Below are 27,269 nucleotides of genomic sequence, written 5' to 3'. Positions count from 1 at the left end.
GCTAAAGTTTAGGAGTGTAAATGTGCAGTTGAAAGTTTGAATTTAAAATTTAAATATGTAACAAAGGGAGGTTGGAAGTCATGGCAGGAACACATGTAGTTTTGTCGAATAGGTTTTCTTTAGAAGCCTGAGTTACAGTGTGATTAGAGGTTACACGTATGGAGTTGCAGCTTACAGGCCTAAGAGTTGTAGATGCATTAGAGGATGTATATGTTGGGGGAGAGGAAGTATTTGTGTTGTCAGTGGGTTAGAAGGGATCCTTAGAAAGTGAATTGCCAGAAGTGTAGAGGCAGAGGATATTGGTGTGGAAAAGATAACTATAGAGAGCATATCAAAACAAAAAAGCAGTCCAGTAGCACTTTAAAGACTTAACAAAATAATTTATTAGGTGATGAGCTTTCGCAGGACAGACCCACTTCTTCAGAATAGCCATCTGAAGAAGTGGGTCTGTCCCACAAAAGCTCATCACCTAATAAATTATTTTGTTAAAGTACTACTGGACTTCTTTTTTGTTTAGATAGTTTATAGACTAGCGCAGCTGTCTTTCTGTTACAGATACCATGGTATACATTAGAGCTATAGATGGGCCACAGAATGTGTGTGGCAGAGTAGCTGGAGTGGAAGACAAAGATAGGGTGGGATAGGCTGGTTGTATATGCAGAGTAGATGAAGAGCACATGTAAGGTAAGTTGCATGTGTGAAGGCAGTAGCAGGGTTGCAGGATGGCCTAAGGCCAGGGCTGCGTATATGGTGAACGCAGTGGAGTAAGGGAGGTTGCAGGAGGGGGATGCAGGTTGAGGCAGTGCAGGTGAGTTGCAGACCTGGTTATGCGGATTGTGAGGTAGGAGTGGGAGGAGGAGGGACTGATGGACCACAGTCAGAGTGGAAGGGTGACGGGTGGTGTGACCAAGCGGCAGGGCCTGGAGGAACGACTCTGGAGTAGGCGCATGGTGAAAGGCACGTGTTTCACAGCGGATTCCAGGGCTGCGTGTGGGAAGGAAGCATGACGGTAAGGCGCGTGGAAGTCCGCGCACGCGGGGTCGGCTAGAGTCATAAGCAGTGCGCGCGGCGGCGGCCACCAGGCGCTGAGTGGCGCTCGACCCCGTGTCCCCCCCTAAGATGGCGTCTCCAGACCGCCGCTTTCATGGCAGTGGGGGGAATGGGGCGCGAGGCGGGACTTCCTCTCTGCCGCGTTCTACAACTGCTTCCTCGGGCGCGGGGGCTGGGAGCTCGAGCGCGAGACTTCGCTCGCCGCCCTACATCCGGGACTTTCCTCGTCCTCCTCGCTCCCACAAACGGAAGTGACGGCAAAGCCGGCCTGCCGCCTTGCTGGTCCACGCTGGAGGCAGGTGTGGCCACGCCCCCCCGTCCCGCGCTGAGGATTGGCGCGGGGGGTGGGGAAATCGGCGCTTGGTAGCTGTGCTTCTGGAGCGGAGTAACAGTCGCCGCTGAGTGTGCTCTCGCGCCCACCTCACTGTGCTCGTCATCAACACTCGCTGGGGCGGGAAGGGAGGGATAGGGCGCGCGCGCCTGAGAGGGAGGGGCGCTGAGGCTGACCCCACCCTGCGTGCCGCTGGAGACAGGTGCGCTCCCCTCCACCAGAGGGATCCAACCCCCTCCTCCCGCCTCTTCACCGGGAGGTGTCAGTCATGCGATCGGCCCCGCCTCTTCCGGGCCTATCAGGCTGGGCCGCCGCCTCCTCCTCTCTCTCTCGCTCCCTTTTGTGAGTTATAGCAACCGTTGCCTTGTGAATCAAGCGCCATAGTCACCGTAGTCCTGGCGACTGTTACCCATCAACAACAACCGCTCCTCTCCTCCTCCTCCTCCTGCTGCCGCTCCTCCTCACCCCCATCCTCACCCCCTTCCTCATCATCACCCACAACAACAACAGCCACCAGCAAGAGCAACAACAACAGCAACACCACAGCCCTGCACAGCCCAGGTGACTATGATTGTTCCGTGCACTCCGGCCCCCGACCCCGGGGCTGCGCTGCCCCATTGATTGAGATGTAGCTAGAGGGTAAGGCTGTAACGCGTGTCTCCCTGCTGGCTGGTTGTCCCACCCCCCTTGGTTGCACTTTGATGGTGGATGGGGAATGTGGGGCTGGGAGGGAGGAAGGAAGGGGGTGGGGGAGAGAGTCACGCTTCTGGTCTGCGGGACGATTGTGGAGGGGGTGGGCAGGTATCTCCGTGTACAATAGCGGGGAATTGTTGGAAGAGAGGAGATGAGCTGGAGATGAGCCCTATCTGGTGGTACTTGCTTTAGAGAACAGCCAGGCATGGATTCTGCAACACACCAACAACCAGGGAGTGTTTCTCCCCCTCAGTCCTGTGGGCCTTGTTCTGGGGTTGTGAGACTGTTCAGATTTAGATGTCAACTTTTTGTCTCTTTTGGTGATACTCATGCATTCCCTAGCCCTCTTCCCTGCAGCCCTGGTTCTGTAGCCAGATTATTTCCTCCTTTAATCATCATTCCCTTAATTGTATTTCCGGGAAAACTGTATTTTCTTTATACTGTAAATTGTTATTCTATTTATCTGGTAGTCCCCCCCCGCCCAACGACTGCCACAGACAGCCGTTTTGCTTTGCTCTCCAGCTGCTGGAAAAGATTATTTTAATGCTGTTTTTTGTATTTGTGATTTAATCTGGATACAGTGCATGTGTGCTAGTTGGATTTGTAGTTTATCCACAGTGTGTTATTTTTCATGGAGAGATGCTTGGAGTAGAGGCTCCATTTCAGTTTCTTTATACTCCCCACAGTGAAGAGAATCCTAAATATTTTCATTTTGCATGCAAGACTTTTGTGTACATCAAATAAATGAGGGAAAGAAGCAAACATTAAGAAAACTTTGCAATTTCATTTGTAAAAGCTACTGTACTCTTAGAGGATTTTTCTTGTTGGGTCTTTTTCTGCAGGGAGCTGAAATTGAAGTCAAGTTGTTCATAAAGAATGTATGAATCTTCTGAACTTGAAATACATGTATATTTCATCTTTTCTTTGGTTGTTTGTTAAAATCTAACAATTTGCCTTCTCAGCGTGTTCTTTTACTCACTTGTTTTTCTGGACGTAAGGCATGTTTTTGGTACCTCCTCATGGGGTATCAAGGGGAATTTTTTTAATGTTATAGACAATTCTTTCCTCCCCCGATACAAGCATGACAAATCAACTCTCAGTTAATTTTTTCTAACATTTACAATTTCTTTAAATACAGATTTCTTTAAGGTGGGTTATTTCATCATTCCTGTATTTAACATAATTCATAGGAAAATTATAATGTTTTAAGGCAAGACATTTTTGTTAATTTTAACTCAGAAGATACTTTTTTTCCTCCTTAACGTTTAAGACCTTCATTGACTAGTCTTGTTCCTCGTAACAACGCCAACAGAAAGATATTGATTTATTTGACAGAGCAGCCGCTAAAGAATGTGACAGTGTCAATTATTCTGACGATTGTCAAGTGCAGAGGAGGTTAGATAATTAATGCATTATTGATATTATTTTTTGAGCTAAGGCTTAGTACATGTGTTGCAGTTTTACTTTCTGAATATGTTTTCATATGCCGTTGGTGTAACTGAAATGATGCATTTCAATGAATCGCCAAAATCTCAAAATTCTCATTAGTTGTATACTTTATATTGAAAAGGAGAAATGACTTATTTTCCTTTCTCCTACCATAGCAACTGTAATCAGATAAGTTCCAAACACATGAAGAATTATTAACATCGAAGTCAGTTCATCACTGTTTGTTCAGGGTATTGTAGTAGAGCTGTTATATATAAATTTTAGTGAATTAATTTCTGGAATGTAATAATTATTAGTTTGTGTCAAGGAGTTAACTTTGTGATTCATTATTTGTGAATTCTTCCACACATCTAACATTGCCTGCAAGGTAATGCCCCAGTTCTGCAAGCTGCATTGTCTGGTTTGGACTGCCTGTATTCATACAGAGCCCCACTGATGATGGAGGTCTGTATGGGCCTAGAGACCTGAAATGGGTAGAGTAGCTTTCAGGATCTAAGCCTAAGTTAGCAGGGAAAATTGAGCTGCCTGTGCAAGCAGAAATCTTTATTTTTGATGGGGGTAGGGATACAGTCGTCTTAAAAAGATGTTGTGCCATTTAAAAAAAGATGTATTGTACCACAAAAAGTTTTTAGTATTAGTCAGCCAAATTTACTTAAAGGAGCTGTTGCATGAGATAATTGAAAATAGCGCCATGTCACATCAGCTAGCATCACAGACTTTTATGTAGAAGAGCATCTTTAACAATTTGTTCTCACCTTAACATTTTAATGGTGCATAGATGGGATCTTCATTAAGCTTTTTGATTCCCAGATGCCCTCAGCTATCAGAATGCCAGATGTTTGTGATGTCAGCCAATCTTTTGATAATAAAATGGTTTGTGATTATTGTTCACATTTCTGGTTTGTAGTACGTAGCTGAACAAGTGTGATTAAAAATGCATTTTAATGCACTTGCACGTTGCTTCAGTGTCTACATACCCTAGTGCGTTTCATAGTTAGCTAACTTGCATTGTGTTGGCATCGACAGACTTTTTTGGCAATGCTTTCAAAAGAAACAAAATAGGAGTCCATGACTTGCCTTTTTATATAGTTTGAAATCCTGGTTTTCATCATCTTCTTGGGTAATTTGACCTTGTTTTGTTACTGCTGTATATGTTCTTCTCTTCCTAAATGTAGCAGTTGATTAGTTTATAATAATACAGCTCTCAGAGAGGGAAAGATGAAACACTGAAAGGGAAAGATTAAACATTTTTCTTTGTCTTCACCTGGAATAGACCCAGGTATGCTTAATATGGTTAAAGAATCAAAACTAATGTACCTTTTTGTCTTGGTGGTTGCTTTGTGGTCCAGTAAGTGTTACTGAGATTCAGGGTACTTTCCCCCTCCTCTTCTCTCATTAAATTATTTCCTTTAAAATTGAGAGGTGCACTTACATGCAAACCACAGAGGAGGCGTAACAACAGCATACATTGACGTGTAATATTAACATGGGAACAGACATTTTCACCATATAAGATGTATGTTTTTTTAAAAGTTTGTTTTTAGTTGAGATTAGATTGTGAATGCAACATAAATACACAGAGAACAAAACTAAACTTTGAAAATTATGATATAGCTAGAGAACTAGTTTTAAATTAAGTTCCATGTCAGATGAATAGAGACCTTAAATAAGAATACTAAAGTGTTGTTTGTTTTTTTAATAATTAATTAAACTCTTAATTTTTCAGTTTCTTCGATGTAAATAAACTTTTAAAAATCTGCATGTTCAAAAAGGGCATATTTTTCCACCCGTGGAAGTTTGGCATTATTGATTTATCTTTATTAAAGGTATTGTGAACAGTGCTTGTAGTTTTTCTTTGCTTGCAAGTTCAATGTGTACACACATTTTGGAAATGTAAGATGAAGCACATAGATTGATTTTGACTAAATTTAGCTTGTTAGGGACAGATGGCTGCTTTAAACAGGTGTCACTTTCATTTCTCGTGCATTGTATTAGGACTTCCAGTGGCTCACAAAAGGCTTGTCTAAAGCAGGTGGCATCATTAGCATCATTTTATCATTAGCAAAATCTACTCTTATAGGTAATTATTTTCACAGTGGCTGGGTACATTATAATATTTTGTATAGTTTATCAGACTCTTTAATGGCTCCCCATAAAGCACAAAGTACATTCATAAAGTACATTTTTGGATAATCCTCTTATCATAGTATTAAACGGGAGGGGGAAAGAAAGCATTATTTGAGCAATATAAGTTAGTTTTTTAATACAAGTAGGTGAAATTTAAAAAGCTAGCTTGCAAGACAAATAGCAAATTGCAGCTTGACATAAAAACTTGTTTTGCTTGATAACTGACCTATGGCTTTTTAAATTTGTCTTGTTATGACTTCATTTTTATACCAGTGAACTGTAAGTGTGAACATAATACATTTTAGACTTCCACCTTTTGTGTACAGTGTCTCTTGATCTGTAGAACATCTTTTTTTCCTTTTTCCTTTTATTTTGTTTAAAATTAACTGTTATAAGTTAAAATCTGCTTAATTTAGAATATGTGGAAAAAGAAAGAATTGGGGTATGAGAACTGGAGCATCTTAGTTTTTTACTTTCTGTACCAGGGTTGAGAACTGACTGGTACCCTTCTTAATCTGTTACATTTCTTTTAAGAGATGCACCAGAGGGTGCTATGCTATTTCAAACACAGTAAGAGAGAGAGGAAAAAAATAAAAGGCTAAAAAGCACTGATTTGTATAAATACATAGCTTAACTGTACAATTTATATTTTTATTCTTGTTATAAGATCAAGAACTTTCTTTATTATATGTGTCTGTAGCAAGATGTTTTCTGTCTAAATTTTTATAGGAAGGGTTTGGACTTTTCCATAACACGTGTGTTTGCACAGTATAGAATAACAGTATACCTTTAAATTCAGAACATGCATATATGTCTATTAGCTGTGCTTGTATAGCAGGTGTAGCTTCTGTGTTTATGTATTTTCTTTATTTCTTTACATTATCTACTCTTATTTAAACATATCACAACTGATCTCAATAGCTGAATTAATGGTTTGTTTAAAAATGATCACATTTTTAGTGTGATTTGATAAACAGCAATTTCAGTTTTAGCTGTTACTCTTATTTTGTTTGGTTTGTTTATTATTCTCCTTGCATTTTTGTTGGTTAGTTGTTTTTAATTCCTTGTTACAAGTCTTGCTGCAGGAAACGGGGGTCAAAGCAGCTAAAGCTAATTATTCTCTCATAAGTAGCAAAGACGGTACAAGAGTCTAGTGGACTGGAAGACTTGTATGTATTTTCCCCCCTAATTGGACTGTTGGGGTAATAGAGAGACCGGGCCTCTTCGTATTGAAGGTAACAACCAGCTTTTATTATGAATAGTCTATTGTGAATATATATGTCTGATGAATTAGAATTTTTGCGGGGGGTTTTTGTTTTTTGTTTTTGTTTTAACCTGTTGCATACCAAAACACAATAGATTTTACGTGACTAAAATTAAGTATACAAATATGGTAAAAATGGCAAAATGCCTTTTCAAAATTCTGCAATATCTGTGCTTTGCATACTGACAGCAAAATTGTGGGATTCAGTTTCCTGCAATTTCTGTAGCTTAATAAAATCTTCTGATTTTTTTTTTTTCCTAAATACATGGGATCTAATAATGTAGTGTTTGTAGCACATATTGCACTTTCATGGGATATGTGTAAAGTAATGTGGCTTGAATTCTCTAAAACGTGCACTCTCACACACAAGCAAAGGGGTGTAAGTAATTCAGTGAAATGGCTACTCTGAGGAGCAACAAAAAGATGTGTTCAGCTTTAATTTACATGTTTGTACTTCTTTCCATTAGTTGCTTGTCTCGCTACTCTTCGATCTTCTGGCTGCTCTGTGTAAATTATACTATACTCAGAATTAGTGGGCCAAATTAAAAAATGAAGTATTAGGCATGATTGTAAAGTGCATATTGTTGAGGCAGCCTAAACAAGCGTAAAGAATGTTGAGGGAGGCAGAAAAGTATATGTTATACCAGTGTTTCCCAAAATGTTTTCCTCCATGTGATGTGAATAGGTGTTCTTTGAAATAAATTTTGATGCTAGCATGATTTTTCCTCCTAAAATATTAAATATGAAACAGTGTGTATCAAAATACTAAGGCATTTAAATACTGTTTAGTTTGTAGGTATACTAATATTTGTAACACATTCCTAACTGTATAGTTGTTATGCTACTTGTGCTAAAACAATAAAAGTTGATTCGGATTGTTTCAGCACCAGTCATGTTCAGAGAAATCACGTGATGCTGCACCTGACATGAGAATACAACTTTCAAGCAGCATTCCGAATATGAAGCGAATTTGTGACCAAAAGATGTAAAAACACGCTTCCCATTTAAAAGAAAAAAAACTGTCAAATACTACTTATTTATATTTTCCAATAGTTTTATGTAAAAAATCAAATTTATAAAAACATAACATTTCAAAAAATATTTTCCATACGTAACTTGTTTTGCATTTCTTTTTCCTAAAAATATTTTTAAGCTTAAAGTAAGGATGATCCTTTTTTGAACAGTATTGTCCTTTCTGTTTTTGTACGAAAGAACAACACTCACTGTCCTTCTTCTGGTTGTTATATTGATGTTTTGTTTTGGGTTTGTACTTAATTTTTAATGTTTATACCTAATTATAGGGTTGCTAATCATACTCCTACCAGAAGGACATTAGTTGCTCAGATGATTTGCTCTTGTTTTTCGTTCTTCGTGAAGTAAGACATCTTAAAAATCTAACTCTTAAATCAACTTCTGAGCATTACATGCAGCAATTTTTCAGTCTGAAACCCTCCCAGCCCCACCCTGACTAGCACATATGTGTTCTGTCAGTATATTCCAAGTCTAAAAGTGTTCCATGGCCTAATTAGTTGGGGAAATGTTGCATTTTACCAATTTAGGTATTCTTAAACTTAACAGTACTCTAAGCTAGTGCCAAACACTGTACATTAACATTTGAACTTGACCCACTCCATTTACTTAAATTTTGGTAACTTCTGCCTCATTATTAATGATTGGGGGGAAGAAACCTGTTTAGCATTATTTATAAAGTTTGCTTCCTATTATTAATGAAACCAATACATTGGAGGGTGATTCCTTAGTTTCCCTCTCTTTGAGTTGTACATGTAGTGAAGCCATTGCATTGTGCAGATAGCTACTCTGCATAACTATGTAATCTTACTATCACTTTCTTGTATTCTCTTCCCTGTTTTTGTTGTTCTCACTTGTCTTGTCTCAAATTAGAATGTAAACTCTTCATGGTATATTTTCCTTGTACATATAGTGCCTGATAGGGCTTTTGGGTACTACAATGAAAAATAAATAATAAAAATGGGTCTTGCTACGTACCTAGTGCACAAGTGGGTTCCCTCATCTGTTTTGGTACCACAGTATAACAGTTAACTGCATTTCTTCATTTTTTAATATCACGTCAAAGACAACAATGAAACACACACTGTTCAAGGCAACAAGCAACAACATAGCCGTGCAAAATGTAAGGTGCAAAGGAGAATTTTTTTAAAAGGTGCCTTTTGCCCCATTCACTGTACTTCAGCTAAAATCCTACTGGTAGATAACATTATTTTTGAGTTGTGTTTTTTTTAAACAATGAAGTGTAGTGATAATTTTGGGTCCCGATGGGGGATTGCCTTTTTAAACTTTTAGAATTTAGAATTAATATGCAGAAATTTCCAGGAGGGAAATTTTTAAAAATGTTTCCAGATTGAACAAGTTAATTCACTTTATCAGCTGAATTTTTCATTTCATGTTCTAGAATTTTCCTTCATTTAGGTCACTGCTGATTTTTCAAGAGCATTTTTAGTGGAGTTTTTATTTTTCTTGTGATTGTGTTGAATTCTCAGGGGCCATTTGAAGATACTTTACTTACAAGTGGGTTGCTAACCAGCATTAAAAACTGGATTTCAGTGTGATCACTGACATGTCATCAGCCAATATCCTAAGTAAAATGTAGGATGATAACCACATGAGCACAGTTAAAAACACTGGGTTTAATTTCATCATCGTAGACAGTATCTTCTTGTCTGCTTCTTGCTCAGTTCTGCTTTATTAACAGTTGAAGACCAAAATGACAAAATGAAAGTGCAAGCCTTAATGAATAATTCTTGAAAATTTTACCAGTCCCCTCCTAAACAAAATGTAAAACTATTGGCTAGAGGTAAATGAAATAGGGACAGCATTTGCAAGATTCCTAGACAATACCCTAGCAAGAAATGTATCTGATGGGAAGGGCTTAGATGCTGAGATTTCGATAAGGATGTGCTTATAGAGATATCATGTGATTTTGAACAGCTCTACTTCTCCTTTAACAGCTGGAATGAGAGAGGAGTTTATTTTGTTTTAGCCCTCTTTTTGAGCCTCCTGGATAATGCCTCACAGTAGGGCTTGGCAATTTTCTGAATGACAGATGTAAATCTGGCCAGTCTTGTTAATTTCACTCTGTTGTTGCTTGGCAAACCTGTGGTATGGGCAGAAGCAGAAATACTGAAGAAAGACAGCAGTATATGGATTTACACTTCATTCATTTTTGAAAGAGGCAGTTTAATTTCTGTGGAAATTGATGATATAATGCCTCCCAGTCTCCCATTCCAGCCACCACTACCATACTCATAAATAAAAGTTTTCTACTCCCCACTGGCAAATGTATATTTCAAGTTCTTTTAGAATATAATGCCACATGTGAAGTTTGTCATATAAGGTCACAGAGACTGGGGCAGTTCACACATTTGACCAGTGACCGTCAAGGCCCTGTTAAAAAAGCACTTGAAAGCATTCAACAGTAACAGTGGGGTGCGGGGCGGGGAGTGGAGAGGGGGAACTCAGGTTGGAGGAGTGTCATCTGGAGCCAGCTAATACCTCACATATGTTGTTGGATAATGTTTAACAGATCACTTTTTTCTTTTGGCGATCAAAAAAAAAATGCAGTTTCCAGGATTAAGGCCATTTACATTTGTTTAGTTTCTTGTTGAGAATCTTCCTGCCACTCGAGGAATTGATGGACGTATTGTTAAAATGAAGCAAAAAGAACACAATAGGTATATTTTCTTTTGCTTTGTATAAGACTTAAGAAATGTAACTCTGCCCCCATTGAAGTCAGTGGGAGATTTGCCAGTATTTCACCCATGGGATCTGGACTTCATCTCCAAGTTTGCAACCTGGTTTTGTTAGATGTAAAAAGATATAACACCCAGAAGGTGTTAACTTGGCATTCTTGATGGCTGTAGTTCTCACTGTGCTTCTCTGTGACTACATGTACATGAGCAGCTTTTGTTGATTAAAACTGGGCTTTTGTCGACAAAACTCACCAAGCATCTACACATTTAAAGCACACTCTCGAGACTTTGTCGAACAAACTCAGCTGTTCAGTCAGCAGTGCTATACCTCTCCCTGCTCAGGTGTAACACCTCCATCGACAGTGTTTGGTTGACAGAGTGCCCATGTAGACACTTCTGTCAACAGAAGGGGCTTCTAGTCCCCCAGGCAGCCCTGGTTCCAGAGCTTCCGGTTGGCCCTTCTTTCTGGCTGCTCTCTGTCGACGGAGCGGATTGCTCTTTCAATCTGCTTTTGTGTGTGCATGCTACCTGTTGACAGAAGTTTTGCTGGGGTTTCTCTGTAGACAGTGACCTCTGTCAACAGAAGCTGCCTGTGTAGTTATAGCACGTGTCTGTATTAGTGGTGGGCAATGTGCAGCTCACTTGGCTTCCACCTGCTGCCTGTACAACCCGTGTCTGCTCCCTACATGAGCCTCTTGCATAATGGGGCACACTGGAGCCCTGCACTTCCTACTTCTCTCCCTGCCTCCCAGCACTTTTGGAATGCCATGAATCCATGGATTTCCTCTGTCTCTGCTCCTCTTCTCTCCCAGGTCTTGAATGCCAAGAATCAGCTGTAAGATGTAATAAAAATAATTCTGTGGATTCACTTTTATTGCAGTGTACCGAATTCAGCGACATGAAGCAAATACAAAATCATCTGACAGTTAAATTTTAAATTCAATTTATGGTTAAAAATTAATAATATGGTAACTTTTCCTTCCGCTTAAGGACGATTCTTTAAAAACTTTCTGTGCCTATAAGCTCTTTGAGTCGAGGAAATGGATCTTCTTGTGTAGGCCAAAATATCCTTCAGCTTTTTGAATGGAAGGATTAGAATCTTGTTGGATTAAAAATAGCGGCAGGGGCATGGAAAAAAGGAGTGTCTCCTTCACAATGTAAGTTCCTCATTTTGTAGAAGCCCCACTGTGCATGCTTGGTTGTTTCAGGATCAGTCAGGTGTGAAGGGGCTGAGGCAAACATTCTTCTTGGCATTGTCTTTTCTCAACTTCTTGGTCATTCGTTGCTGGAGTGAATGCAGACTGTATCAGAATAATATATGCTATTCTTTTTCTCTAAGTGCATTGAACCCTCTTTCTACAACAAGAAGGGTCTAGGAGCAACAACTGCTAGGCTTTGCTGTGTTCGAGCCATGCTAATATGGAGAAGAGAATATAATTGGGAAAGGAAAATTCACAGGTTTTAGGACTGCAATGGCAAGCTACTTCCTCCTTCACCCTGCTCTCCTTACCCCACATATGTTACTTCTCATAAAAATGATGTAGCAAAGAGAACTTTTTTTAGTTTCTGGAAAAGTGTAAACTTACTGTCTCTTAGCAAGAATGTAACATTGGATCAGCACTTGGATGCAGAGGGGTAATTTAGTCTAACATGATGAAGTCAAAAGTGCTATTAGTTATTTGGCTTTATGGTGCACATATTATGTTTTAAAAAATCTGGTTCACCTTTTATAATTTCATAGGGAGGGGCATTTTTGACAGGTAGGCATTCCTTTGTGGTTGCCTATCGTAGAGTGAAGGATATCCAAGAGCCAATTGTGATCTAAGGAGCTGCAGAATTTACATGTCTTTTAAGTGCATGCCATACTATCTTGGATATCAGTAAGAATTTAGAAGGTTATACAAATGGGCCAAGGATGCTAGGAGCTGGGAGCAGAATTCCTTTAAAGTAGACTTGAAGGCACATTGGACAATTGTAGGAAGAATGGAAAAGATTGAGGGACCAGTTGTTATATATAAAAATCTCTCATTTTAATCAACCCTGTAGAATGGACTGTCGTAGAAGTGGTTTAACTTTATGTATAACCTTTCTTTCTATTTCCAAGCTTCCCACTTTTCATAAGTAGATATTTTCATTTTCATTTGTAAAGTATATTTGTTGTTCATAGATTAGTCCTTGTATCATATTTCTTTTGCAGTACCACAAAAACTACCTGCACTCTCCTACTATACTGCATTTGTAAGATTTAACTTAATGGAGTAATAAGCAGTAGACCTGTAACAAACCTAAGTAACTGTTCAGTTTGAGAGTGTACAGAACTGTGTATCAAGATGTAAAGATTACTAAGGTGCTGAAGAATGCAAGAAACATAAATATTTCCATTGGACTAACAGCCATCTGCCGGATGCAAACAACAGTTTATTCTTAAATAATAAAAATACTGTATTGGTTACTTCCATGTAAGTGTCTGTCAATTTCTGTATCAGGTGAATTCCCCAGGGTTTCTCTGGCTTTATTTAGGTTGGAAACCACAGTTTAATACAAAGGTTATGTATGTGTACAGAACACTTTCCCTCCCATTTGTGACTGTATAGCATCACTGTGGCACATAGTGTAACTGCATGTGGAAAACAAATTACAATAGAACCTCAGTTTTATGAATGCTAATCTTTACAAACATCTGGTTATATGAACCATTTTTCTGGATATGGGGTGAAAACCAATGTAATGAAAATTACAACATTTGCATGCCTTCAGTGGCTTAGAAATCACTTTGTAGTAGTTTATGACCACAAGAAAGGGATGCAATGCATTGGTCCACTACAACTGTAATTTTTAGGTGTTATGAACCTCTCAATTCCTAATTTTTTAACAATGGGATTTTGTAATAAAAACATATTTATTGTGTTTTTTTAATTTGTCTTTTAATTAATTTTAGCAGCTAGAAAGAAGAAATAGTGCTAGCATCATGTGCCAGCTCTCCATGGACCGTTAACTAGTAATGTGTCCACTAGCAGAGCTCTGCTTTTCAGCAAGTTTCTTCCTACTGCTGGCCAAGTCTTCTGTTTTTTATTCTTTATTAGTACATTTGAAACTTCACCTGTCCATGTAAGTGAGTAAGAGAGGGGACAGCAGCTGGAGGGTACCACACAAAACAAGTGTTTTATGTCACAAAGAAGCAGGATGGCTGTGCAAAAGAAAATCTCACTGGCTTCGTCCACGCTGCTTTCCCCTTTCAGAAGTGGAATGTGATTGTGTCTGATCGGAAATGCAAATGAGGCACTGGTTTACATATCATGTGCCTCATTTGCATAATGGTGGCCACTCACTGTTCTGGAAATACTGTATTCAAAAAAAAAAAACAACGGCAGTGTAAATGGGGTTCATTTGAAAACAAACCCTGTTTCTGAAAGAACCTTTCTTCCTGAAAAACATTCATTTTGAATGAACCCCGCCTGCACTGCTTGTGTTATTTCTGAAAGTAGCCTTTCTGGAACACTGAGGGGCCGCCATTATGGAACTGAGGCGCACACTATGTAAATCAGCACCTTATTTTCATTTCTGATTGTCTGCATTTGCATTCCCCTTCCAAAAGGGGAACGTAGTATAGATGCAGCCAGTGAGTATAGAAAAATACTGATAAGTGTTCCTCCCACAAGTGGTGTATTACTAGTTATTTTTATTCAGACATTTTATGCTTTGACCACAGACTGGATACTGTATGTGTTTACGTGTAAAATGTTTTACAAGGGACCCCTTGAGATATGGAACTGTATTTTCAGTGGTAGCTTAAGATGACAAAAATAGGAGCAGTATAGAAAAACATACTCTAGGCAGGGAGAGGATTCTTTATGGCTCTTCAAAGAGGGGATACATAGGATGAAAAAATACTTTGTCTAAATATTACAGCAAAGAGAACTTATCTTCCCAATGATTATGGGGTTCTAGATATTCTTAATTTTCAGATCCATAATTCAGAGTTCTGCATTTTCATTTTGGTGGTTGAAGAGACACATCCAAGACAACTCAAGACCAACATAAGAAAATGTTAAAAATATTTAAGGAAACAGTCTAAAACAAAATCCAGCATTTCCATGAAATGTTTGCAACCCAAGCATTGTGTTCTTGAACTGGGGCAGAAACTGAATATGAAAGGTTGTCATAAACCAAAGTGAATCTGAATAGTAATGCTGGCTTAAAGATTATGATAAAGTTAAGTAACTTTACCTGCTGTTATTTTGAAGTACCTCAGTTTTCCTATTTTGTAAAATGAAGAGTGTTCTGTGTGCTTTTGTAACAAAGAATTTTAGGATGAAAAGTACTAAATGCAAAATATTTTTTTTCTGTTATCCAAACTGAAAACTTAAAACAAATAAGCTGCATATAATGAGAAGTAAAATTGTGTTTTGTAACTTTTTCAACTTTATCATTGGTTAGCTTTTTACAAGTGTTGTAACAACAAAAATACCATTGATTTCCAGTGGATTGTGTGCTCCTAAGTCATTTAGGAGAAGGTTTGGACATTCTAAACCAAAGGCTTTCCAAGTAACAGATAAAGAAATATATGTTTTATAATACAGCGTTTAACAAGAGAGTGTCCCTTGAATGAACAAAAAAAAAGGTAAGCACAAGTTTCACTTTTTACACTGTAGTATTTAATAATGTCACGGGATAGAGGTCCCCTTGTGTATAGAATCTTTTTAGGGAGTGATTCATTGAAGATGAGCAAAATTCCATTTTTAGCATGTTGCCACGTCTTGTAAATATAACTTTAACAGGTGAAGAAGATGCCTACCTGAAAGCTTGAAGATGTCTTGTCAGTCACAGATAATTCTGAAATATTTTCACTTATGAGGGTTCGACTTTCATTGACGTAGATAAGAGCTGGATTTTGTTGCAAAAGGAGAATGGTATAGATGACATATTTCTTAAGAACCATGCAAATAACTGCTTTAAAGTGTAACAGAGAGGTGGCTATGTTAGTCTATATTCTAACAAAAGCAAACTAGCCGTCATGTAGCACTTTAAAGATTAACAAAATAATTTATTAGGTGATGAGCTTTCGTGGACAGACTCGCTTCTTCAGATCAAAAGATCTGGCTCTTTTGAAAGTAAATCCCATCTTCGAAAGAACCCTTCTTCCCCTTTTAAAAAAAAAAAAAAAAGAATGTATTAAAGAGCCACATTTACACTGCTTTTCTTCTTTTGAAAGAAGCTCTCTTGAAAGAAGAATATGCAGATAAGGTGCCAGATATGTAAATTTGCACCTCATTTGCATTTTCAATTTCCCTCATTTGCATGCGTCTTTCGAAAGAGGGATGCAAGTGAAGACACAGTCTTTGATGAGAACTGCACTAGGGACCCACAGACTTCCACTGAACACATCACCAACTGTGATAAATAATGTTCTAATAATCAAAACTATATTAGAAGCTAATCTCCTATATTCAAAGGCAGATGTTTTTGTGGCTTGATTCTAATTAAATGGTCAAGGCATGAAGACATAAATACATTATACAGAATCTACACTTAGTTATATTCAAAACTGACTTCAGCATACCTCCATCAAATGCTGGTAGCTCAGTAGAAAGGTATATGTGACTTAGTAAGGTACTGACCTGTAATGCATTTTGTGTAGTGGTAAAAGTCAAACTGAACAACAAAAGTGTAGTAAAATGTGTGCTGAACAATCTGGTACTGTAACAGCGGTAGTAGCTCTTTTCTCAATAGTCCTATTATTTTCTGTTTCTAGCTTTAGCATCCGCTTACCCCAGTAATGCTGTTTGTCTGATTTTGTTTTTTCTTCATGCACATTAGGGTTTATACAAACTAGAAACTGATTAAAATGTATTCAGAACTGAAGGGTTACAAAGCCTATTGAATCAGACAAGGCATTTAAACAAAAAACTGAAGACATAGTACCATTATGAAAGTATATAATGGTGTTCATAATACTTAAAGCAGTTGTATATTTACCTTGATTTAGAGGGACACTGACAGGTTAAAATATGGATTGTGCAATAATATTTTTTAAAGTAGAATAGTTATTTGAGGTGACTTGCTTACAAAGGAGTAGCATTTTAAAAACATATTTTAAAAAAATTCCTTTGTTACTAATGACTTCTTAATTAAAATGTAAAATATATTAGTTTTGTAGTTTCCAATATTAAAAATCCATTTTACTTTTTTGATGGTCTATTTACTCTTTACATATCTTACTGGAGAATATAATCAGACTGGTCAGCTTACATTCAGTTTTGTTTTCTGGTTCTTTTACAATTACAGGTTGAAGACATGGAAGGCGAATCTCAGATACAATTTTCATGAAATTAGAAGATTTTTTTCTCTTTTTTCAAGGGCTCTTTAAAATGTGTAAATTACCTGACCCTGTCCATTTACAAGTTTAAGAACTTTTGGTGGAAAATTCAGTTTAAAATATTTCACATTAATTTATATTAATAAGTTTACAAGCCCTCCACAGAGATTAGTAGATTAAAATATGCAAAATCTTATTTGTGATATAATGAAGATATGTTCCTTGACATTAAATCTCTGATGTAATTAGTACACCTGTTCTTAAAAACAGAATCCTATATAACACACATTCGTCTCATTAATTTTAGCTGAATCTTGCACATTCTGTTCATTTTTATGTGGGCTCTTCTTTTTCTAGACAATGGAAGTTCCCATCTTTTAAGTTTACAACATGGTGTCTAATTGTATATTCATTACTTTGTGTTCACTTTTGATCTGAACCACTTTTGTGATATTATATCAGTATAAAATCATAGCAGAGGATTTCCTGGATTAAATGGGCAAAGGAGAACATATTCTAGTGTTTCTGTTATAGAAGTACATTTTTTTTCTTGGTTTATAATTTCATATGCATGGTGGAGTTGATATGCTCTAGTCAGTGAGGTGAATGAAAATAACTACAGACCTCTGTGTACTTCAGCTTTTCTGGAGAAGGGTGTGATTGGACACAGTGGTTTTAATAACATAGAAGTCTTTATAAATTGCATGCCAATAAGAATTACAAATGGAAACGGTTATTCCTGTAGGTCGCACCTGTGAACAAAAACACAATATTGGCATCTGTACCAAGCAGTGCAAGCTGAGGCTTGCCCAGGCCAGTAGCTTTTAAGATGTTGCAGCAGTTAAGTGAAGTAAGTCAAGCAGGAGAGTGCATCCTCTGAACTCAACTTCACTGCATAGCCACTAAAAGCAAAGTAGGCAGTTTTGCACTCTTATATTTTTGTATTTATCTTAAAGTGGTTATCTCTTATTTTTGAGTAGGGTACTAGAGTTGAGATATGACTGAAGTTGTTTCTTTCTGTGTCTAATCCATTTTCTTTACATTTTTAATTGAATTAAAAATGCTGTGTGACCAGTGTTGATTTTTGTTTCTTCAACCTAATTAGGAATAAGGGTATTATGAGCATAAATGTAACTGTAAAGAAGTTCAGTTAATTGAAAAATGACGAGAAATCCTGTGGTACCTTAAAGACCAAGAAATTTGGGCATAAGTTTGTGTGGGCTGGATGGAGCCCATTTGGTCAGATACATCATAGATTAATGAGGAAGCAATCATTTAATTTAAAAAATATATGTATTTTGATGTTACAGTAGTCTAGTTTGTTTTAGTGAATGTAAAATAAGATTTGTAATAAAATTTTCCTATGAGAGTATGCTTTTGTCGCTTGTTCTTAACCAGATAAATCCCCTATGGATAAATCTTTCTTGTAAAACTACTCCCATTGGATTTGGCCTTAACTTGAATAGTAAGAAAAGCACTACGATAAACAATGGCATGATGAAATGTTAGTTATCTCTTGCACCTTAACTGAGATACTCCTTGTCTGGTGTTCAGAATCTTAATTCTTCAGTCTTTCCAATTTTCAGTTTTATTAGTACTGCTCCATTTCAATTAAAATTTTTTCCACCAGGTATATATTATCACTTTTGAGATAATTGTAAAAAAGTTCCTTACAGAGAACATGATTTACTTTCAGAATTAGTATAATTTTGAACTCGTGTGGCTTCTAGCCCATGAAATGAAAGGTGAAGTACTACATTTTTTTAAAAGAATATTTGGAAATCAGCTGAAAGATGAAAGTATTAATAATGCCTTCCAGGCTTTAAATGGGCATATTATAACTCTTTTGAGATGCTTTTGCCAAAGGAACCAGTTACCAGTTTACGACTTTGCAGGCAATCAAAAGGGGGGAAAGAAATCTAAAGAAATGTGGTCTTAAGATATATAATCGCAAAGTTTACTTTAATCGTTACTAGACAAGGATTAAAACTGAACATCTGAAATCTTTTTTATTTTAACATATTATGTACTTAGTCTTGTTCTGGTTTTTAGCTGTGTTATCACCACTAGCAGCAGTGTATTTTCATATAGATTTCATAATTATTGTTCTGTTTCTGATGTTTTTTGGAACCTGATTCTTGTCAGCCTCTATTTTAGGGCCTACTTTGTCTCAGGTTTTTTTTACATCCTTTCTCCTATTCATAGACATTTCTCTGTTGCCTGAATTTTATGTGTTTTTTAATATTTCACAGTTAACCTGAGATGATGATCTATGGCAGGGCTTATACACGTCACACATCTGGCCCTCCTGAGACACATCCAGCTTGGCCACCAGGATAGCTTGCAGCTACTTCTGTCAGACTCCAGGGTGTGTAGTGGCATCTTGCTGCAGGCAGCTGTGCAGTCACTTCTGTTTCTTTTGTTGCTCCTCATCTGTCTTTGGAGGGGAAAAGCTTTCCTGCTTTGTCTCAACCCTTAAATTATTGCTTATGTTTTAAATATGTGAGGTAATACTTCATCTATCAATTTTAAATTAGTGAAGGATAGATTGAGACAATTAGAGTATGTCTACACTCACACTTCTTCAGTAATTTTTTTTTTTCAGTCATATATTAAAAAAATGCATCTGGCTGACGTAAGCTGTATCAACAGAATCTCTATGATGGCAGGAAACGTTCTCCCTCTGAAATAGCTACTGGTGATTGTTGGGCATGATTTAATTATGCTAAAGGAAGAACCCTCTTCTTTTTGCTTAAAGTGACTATATGGGAGACCTTTACAGCAGCACAGCTGTCTCTTTACAGATGTGCCACAGTAAAGTCTCTAGTGTACAGCAGGCACGCTGAAGGGAGGAAAAAGGGGGCAGTTACCTCCAGGCCCAACCTTTCAAAGGGGCCCAGCGTTCAAGCTGCTGCCAAAGTAGTACTGGTGGTGGCTGGCACTCCTGGCCCCTTTGAATCGTCATGGGAGCACAGTTCTGGCTGCGCACAGCTTGGAGGCAGTATATGTGTGGGGGGAGTGCAACGCTGCGGTTCTGGCACTCTGAGGGCTGAATGCCCAAGGTCCTGCCCCTTCCATCATTGGCCCTGCTGCTTTTGGGGCATGGAACTGGGCCCCCCTTGCCTCCCGGATTCACGGCAGCTCTTGGTGACGCTGATATAGAGATAGTGTTAGGCCTTGTCTACATCTAAAACTCAGGTTGACCTCCATGAGTGGTTGCACAGGAGTGTAAAAAAATTCCTGTGTTGCACAGGAGTGTGAAGATTTAACAGCCTTTAGAGCTGTGGTTAAGCCAATCTGAGGTTTTATCTACACTGGCAGTGTAAAGCACTGGCAGTTACAGGCTGGCTCTCAGAATGCAGCAGTGAAACTGCTGTTGTGTGTCCGCACTATCAGCTGCCAAGATATCAGCATGATCGCACTTGGGGCACTTTCAGCACCATTTAGAGTAGTGCACTCTAGGGTGCTCTCCCACAGAGCACCTCTTCTGCCACTGAGACTTGTGGTAAGGCGGTAGGGGTATCACAGGCATCCTGGCTCCTGTTCCATTGTCATGGGGTGCATTGTTTTGCATCCTAATAACCCCTCTGTTTCTGCCTGCATTTGGTCCTCTCTTTCAGTAGCTTTTGTTCTGTGCACTCTGCTTCCTTCATCTGTGAGAATGGATCCTGAACTTGAAGAAAATGCTGTTATGTCTCACTAACAGGTCAAAAATGGCAGTAGACTTATTCCTTTAGCTGCAAAGGGGTGCTGAGGAGTCAAACACTGATGTTGCCACCCATAATAGCTATGACACAGGATGCCTTGTGGCATTCACTGGGGTGCTGACCACAGTGGAATGCATCTTTTGAACTTGGGGGAAACAGGCACTGAGTGGTGGGATTGCATCATCATGCAAGTCTGGGGTGATGAGCAGTGCTGCAGTCCTTTATGAGGAAAGCCACTTTCACATGTCTGTAATACAAGCTTGCCCATAGCCTGTCACATGGATTTGAGAGTGAGAGCTGCCTTGCCAGTGGAGAGGCATGTGGTGATTGTGCTGTGGAAGCTGGCTACTCCAGGCAGCTGTTGATTGGTTGCCTATCAGTTGGAGTGTGGAAGTTGACTATTGGATTTGCGTTGGTGGAAGTATGCTGGATTATTAGTCTCATCCTGCTCCTGAAATTATAGATGGCTTTGGATATATGGGCTTCCCTAATTGTGGAGGATGTTAGTGGAGGTAGTGCAGAATGTGATAGGTGGCATGCATCCTGATTCTGGCACCCAGCAAGGTAGGCTCTTAATATGTGAATACAAAGGGGTATTTCTTGATGGTTCTCCAGGCACTAGTGCATCACTGTGAATGTTTCATGGACACTAGTGCAGACTGGTCCACAAAGGTGCATGTTGCACACACCTTCTGGAACATTGGCCCGTTCAGGAAGCTGCAAGTTAGGACTTTTTCTGGGCCAGAGGATCATTATAGAGGAAGTCAAACGGCCCACTGTGGTCCTGGGAGACCCTGCCTACCCTTTAATGCTTTGCTTCTGAAGCCATACACTTGAAAGTCTTGGCAGCAACAAGGAGTTGTTTAACAGGCTGAATAGGTACAGAATGACTGACTGTTCTGTGCTTCTGTCTGTGTGAAAGCTTGCTGGTGATTGTATCAGAAGCTAATGTATTGACAACATCCCTGTGTTACTAGCCGCATACTGTACCCTCCATAATATTTGTGCAGGGACGGGTGAAAGTGTCACTCAGGTTTGAGCCTCTGAGGTTTAGCACCTGCAGGCCGAGTTTGTACACCATTAGAGGGGCATAATGCAAGTCAGTAGGGATCAGGGATACCTTCAGGCAGAGATTTGATGTTGAAAGCCAGTGATATTTGTTGCTGCACACAGGAATGCAGTGGCTGCAATGCTGCTAGGTGACTGTGATTGGTACAGTGCACTTAGGAGCAAAATGCCTGTTGCTTTGTTGGGGTGTACTTGTTTGCTTGCTTGCTTTCATGTAGTGGAATAAAGATTGCTTTCAAACCCACAAATTTAATTTATTAAAAACAACAGATGTAGAACACGTGAAATGACACATGAACTTTGTGGGAGGGAGGAGATGAGGCCCTAGCACATTTACAGAGTTGTATATGTCCACTCGGAGTAATGTGGGGAGGGGGCATGAGGAATCTGTGCTTCCTCAAGGCAGGAGAAGCCAGCCAGGTGGCGGGGGGGGCTAGTGGGGCTGGAGGGCCAGAGCTGGGCAGCAGGTGCCTGCATCCCCTTCTCTTCCTTCCTGCATTCACTGGCAGCAGTGGGGAAAGTGCAGCAAGGTAGCCCCAGCTAGTGCTGCCCTCTGGCCATGCCTCCTCAGTGGGGAGGGGCAGGGACTGCCCGCACACTCCCTGGTAGGAAGTGGACTGGTGCAGGCAGTGTGAGCTAGGGCTGCTGTGCTGCACTCCCACTGACTGAAGGCAGCATGATGGCCAAAATGTTTTGGTGGTGATGGGGGGTGGTGTATAGAAAACCATTTTTGGACACTGGCTGCAGGGAGGGCAGTTGGGGAGCTGCGTTAGCTGCAGTGCTAGCAGTTCCTGTAGTGTGTCAGCTTAGTGCTCCATAATGTTTAAGAGGTGCTCTGTGGCTTTGTTCCCAAATTCAGCGTTCTCCTTCTGTTCCCTCGTCTTGTTGTCCCTTCACTACTCCAGTTCTTTATTTCAGCAGCAGCCTGCAGCACAACATTATGCAACAAGTCCTGTTGTTTTTCTCAGGCTGCCTCCTTGCCCCATGCAGATGTTCAGCCAGCCATAAGAAGGAAGGCAGGGATCCCAGGGTTAAATCTGTGAAGCCAAAATCAAAATTTTACAGAGGAGCCATTTTTAACACTAGACAGAGCATTGACATGACGTGAGTTAAGTGGGCCTTTGGTCTAAGCCAGTATGACCAGTTTTATATTGGTATGCTTTCCCTAGCTCAGGAAAGAGTGAACTTTACAGTTTGAAGTTTTCAGATTAGCTAGTCTGCTATATTCCCAGGACGAGCACACACAGAGACACAAAACCCACAAAATAGTGAGTTAACCACTGAGACAGGGGAATTTGTTGTTGCAGGACCTTACTGTGGCCTGGACACGTGTGTCTTGGGGAGAGCCAATACTGCAAAGAGGCCCTATAATCAATAATGTCCTCCCATTTTCCACAGGGTGGTAGGGGGGTGTTTGTCTTGGAAGATATGTTGCTGCAGAGTGAAAACAGAAGTGGGGGAGTGTCTTTTGAGAGACTGCAGCTTCTAGCCTGGAGCTTACATGGCTTGCCTGCGTGCAGCAATTCCTCCCCCAGCCTTTATGGCACAATGGCGTGGGAATGTTACTCTTAACGGGACAATGAACACAGTAGCCAGTAGAGGCAGATTGCCCAGCATATGCACGACACTTTCAGCGAAATCTGTGAAGCTGTTTACCATGAATTGTGCGAGTCTGTCAGTGCTCTCTTTCTCATGTGACTAACCCTGTGTCACTACTAGCCCTACACAGACCTACACCTGCTTGCTGCACTGCCTCACACCCAACAACTTACTTTGGTGCTTCCAAAATAAGCCATTGACCAGGTGCATCTTCTGCTATTTGTGCTTCCCCAGACTCCAACAGCTGCGTCTGGCCAGCCTTCTCCAGGGTTGAAAACGACATCTGACTGCATGCATCTCTGGATGCCAAGTTGTCCTGTGGCTCTGGATCCCCTCCCGCTCATCTTCCTCTGTGATTTCCTCCTCTAGCTTGGTCCTCTCTGGGATGTCCCCTGAGATCCAGGAATCTTTGGAATGGCAGTGGAGTTGACCCCAAGTATGCCATCCAGTTCTTTGTAGAACCAGCAGGTTATGTGCACAGCACCAGAACAGTGGTTTGCTTCCAATGCCTTGTGGTAGGTGTTTCATAGCTCCTTCACTTTGGCCAGGCATTGTAATGTGTCCTGATTGTGGCTGCTTTCAGCCATGCATCTTGATATTTGCCCATAGGTATCCTAACTTCGTGGGTTGAGTGCAACTGGGAGTGGACAGCCTCCTCTCCCCAAATGCTGATGAGGTCCAGCACCTCAGCATGTCTCCAAGTAGGGGATCACCTATTGCATGGAGCAAGCATTGTCACCTGAAAAGCTGTGCTGAGAACCCTCCCTGCATCATCAAGTAAACAGGAAGAGAACTTTCAAAAGTCCCAAGGAATTTGAAGAGTGGGTCTGAGTGTTTGGTTACCTGAGGGCAAGGCAGTAGAGTTCAAACTGATCACCAGAGAGGTGACAACAGGCATTGTGGGACAGGCACCAGAGGACAGTCACAGCAGTGTGGCAACACTGGCATGCCAACATTGTAGCCCTTACACAGATGGCTCTACACCTCTCTTTGAGGTGGTTTACCTTGAGCATATCAATTGGAGTTAATGTACACTAAGTGCTTTGCCCATGTGGACACCAGAACAGCTCTGGGAGCTGATGTATTGCGCTGTAACTTGCTAGTATAGATGAGGCTTAAATCACAGTAGAGGCAATGCTAAGTCAAGAAAAGAATTCTTCCATCAACCTGGTTACTGCTTCTCAGGGAGATGGACTGGCTTCATTGATGAAAAAATCCCTTCTGTTGCTGTAATAAGGGTCTGTGCTCTACTACAGCCACAAAGCTGCCCTGCTGCAGCTGTGCCGCTAGAGAACTTGTGGTGTAGACATACCATTATTCAGCATTTTAAGTTCTACTTTTTTACCAATAACTAAAGATTGCATGGGGGAAACCCCCACATATTTAAATAATCCTTATTGGAAAAATTGCTTTTTTTCAGAGCTGAGGAACTGAAAATATACTTTTTTAATTTTATAAGTGATAAATCAACAACAGTACGGTCAGTTGACATCTTGTAAGGTTTTAGCAGAGCCTAATGAAGCCTGCCCAATCTGTGACATCACATGGCAAAATTTCCATTTCTGCTGTAACGTGCCAGAGAGCTGCAGCTGTGACAACTCGCTGAAGTGAGATTGCCAGAAGTATCCTTGACTAGACAACACAGGTATTTAAAATATGTAAACTAGAGGCCCACAAAACTTCACACCCTCAAGTCCTTACTTATATTTGTAGTTCCATGCACATTAGTAAGATTATTTGTCAGTATAATATGTAGGATTAGTCTCCCCTTTCTTAAATACATATTGCTACCATCATTTATTGCTTAACCTTAAAGAAAAATGTTTTCAGCTAAATAATAGTAAATAATGAATGTATCTTGCCCCCCAAGTATTCATCTATGTGAATTGTGAACACAGGTCCCTGGACAACTCACTTTCTGAAGTACATACATAGATTTTTGCAGGATCAGAGTCTTAAACATAAAGACAGAGATTGTGAATACAAAAGTTTAAGTTCTTATATTATTAACTTGTTGATGCTGCATGTAATATGGCAAATAGCCAGTGATATGTGATATAGGCATTAGAACTTTCAAAAACCCCATTATCACATGCTTCTCACTTGCTCAAGTAAATGTTTTCTAGATGTAAGTTTTCATGTTTGGCTTCTGCCATGATGTGACTTTTTTTTTTTAAAGTTCGAGCAATAATCCTTCAACAGCTTTTCAGTTTCGTAGAGGTAGGTTCTTTTTTTGTAAATAATATATGGTAGTTTGCTCAAGATATTTAAGTTCAAAGGGGTCCCACTAAACTGAATGAGTGCTTCACAGAATGTCAGATGAAATTCAGTGTTGATAAGTGAAAAGTAGTGTGCACTGAAAAACATACTAACTGTACTTGGAAAATAATGGGGTCTAAATTAGCTGTTACTGCAAAAAAATCTTTGGAAACATCTGCTCCATGTGCAGCAGCAGTCAGAAAAGCTAGCAGAATGTTAGCAATCATTAGGAAATTACTAGGCTTAAAACAAACATAACGAAGTATATTTTTGACACAATAGACACTCAGTCTTTGGAACTTGTTGCCATCAGACATTGTGAAGGCCAAAACTATACCTGGATTTTAAAAAAAAGATTTAGGTAAGTTCTTGGAGAATAGGTTCATCTCTGCCTGTTAGCTAAGATTGTCAGGGATGCAATTCCATGCTCCAAATGTCCCTAAACCTTCAACTGCCAGAAGCTGTAACTGAATGGTAGGGATGGATTGCTCAAAATTGCCTCTGAAGCATCTGGCACTAGCTCTTTAAGAAGACAGGACATGAGTTAAGTGGGCCTTTGGTCTAAGCCAGTATGACCAGTTTTATATTGGTATGCTTTCCCTATCTCAGGAAAGAGTGAACGTTACAGTTTGAAGTTTTCAGATTAGCTAGTCTATAGCTAGTATTCGGCCCTTTTTATAATCAGACAAAAAAACAGTTTTGTGTAAAGGCAATTTTTTTTTTTTTTTAATATGAGTGAGACTCTGCAAGATTTGGCCTTTCATTACTACAAGTTGAACCTTTCTTCTCCAGCACCATCAGGACCTGACCAGTGCTGGACTAGAGAATATGCCAGATGATGGAAGGTCAATATTGTGTAGCACGTTACCAACGCTTCCATTGCTTACTGGGCTCTTAGGAGACATTTACGGGTAAATTGCAGCTAACTAACAGCACAGAACAGAACACTCATAGCCAGTACTGGTGTCTGTAAACAAACTTTATGGGACAATGGGAAACTTGGCCAGATTTATGGTAAGAGGTTATCTAGCTAACTAAAATCATGCCAGATTATGGAGTTTTCCAGGTGAATGTGTTCTGGATTAGAGAGATTCAACCTGTATAAATACACTAGAAGTGTAATATGGCAGAAAAAGTTAATATAAAACTTTTCATTTTCTGAATTCTTAGCATTTAAATTCCTATTTGTAATATTAAACTTTTTATTTTAATATATCATCCACAAATTCAAAGAAGACGTGAAAGACTTATTTAGAGAAATAAGTCATATTTATAGAGGTAAATTGGCTCATTCTGCTATTTTGACAAATAGATTGTCATGCTGATATTTTTAGAATAGGACTTTCACTGTTCTAATGTCAAAATCATATTTTCCATTTCAGTACAGTGTCAAACAGCCATCTTTCTTTGCCAGTCATCCATTATAGAATGATGTTATTTGAGATTGTTCTACTGGGTAGGAGAGTGTGAAAGAGATTCTAAATCTTTCTTTATAATTCAATATATATTGATAAAACCTTTTTAAATAACCATTTTAAATTTGCAGAAAACATTGCTTAGTAGTAATTTATGTATAGTTTCTGAAGGCATATTTATGCTGAACTGTGCTCTGCCTAAATACATATTTTAAAGAGCCATACCTCCACCCTTTTGGTCAGTGTTTCCACCTAAAAACTCT

General features: G+C 39.5%; 1 protein-coding gene across 4 annotated transcripts in view; it reads left to right on the top strand.

Moving 5' to 3' along the window:
• Positions 1–1,668: 1,668 nt before the first annotated feature.
• RFX3 (regulatory factor X3) overlaps positions 1,669–27,269 on the top strand; it is a 212,487-nt gene continuing 186,886 nt past the window's right edge. For 2 of the 4 annotated variants that reach the window (XM_074994847.1, XM_074994843.1), the window contains exon 1: positions 1,669–1,942. The gene's annotated coding sequence lies outside the window, so the exon portion shown is untranslated. Of the gene's footprint in view, positions 2,021–27,269 lie in introns of all 4 variants that reach the window. The other 2 variants (XM_074994846.1, XM_074994844.1) reach the window with 2 other exon arrangements.

The sequence above is a fragment of the Carettochelys insculpta genome, chromosome 5 (assembly GCF_033958435.1).
Source record: "Carettochelys insculpta isolate YL-2023 chromosome 5, ASM3395843v1, whole genome shotgun sequence".
Classification (NCBI taxonomy): domain Eukaryota; kingdom Metazoa; phylum Chordata; order Testudines; family Carettochelyidae; genus Carettochelys; species Carettochelys insculpta.
This window is presented reverse-complemented; position numbering and strand designations above follow the sequence as displayed.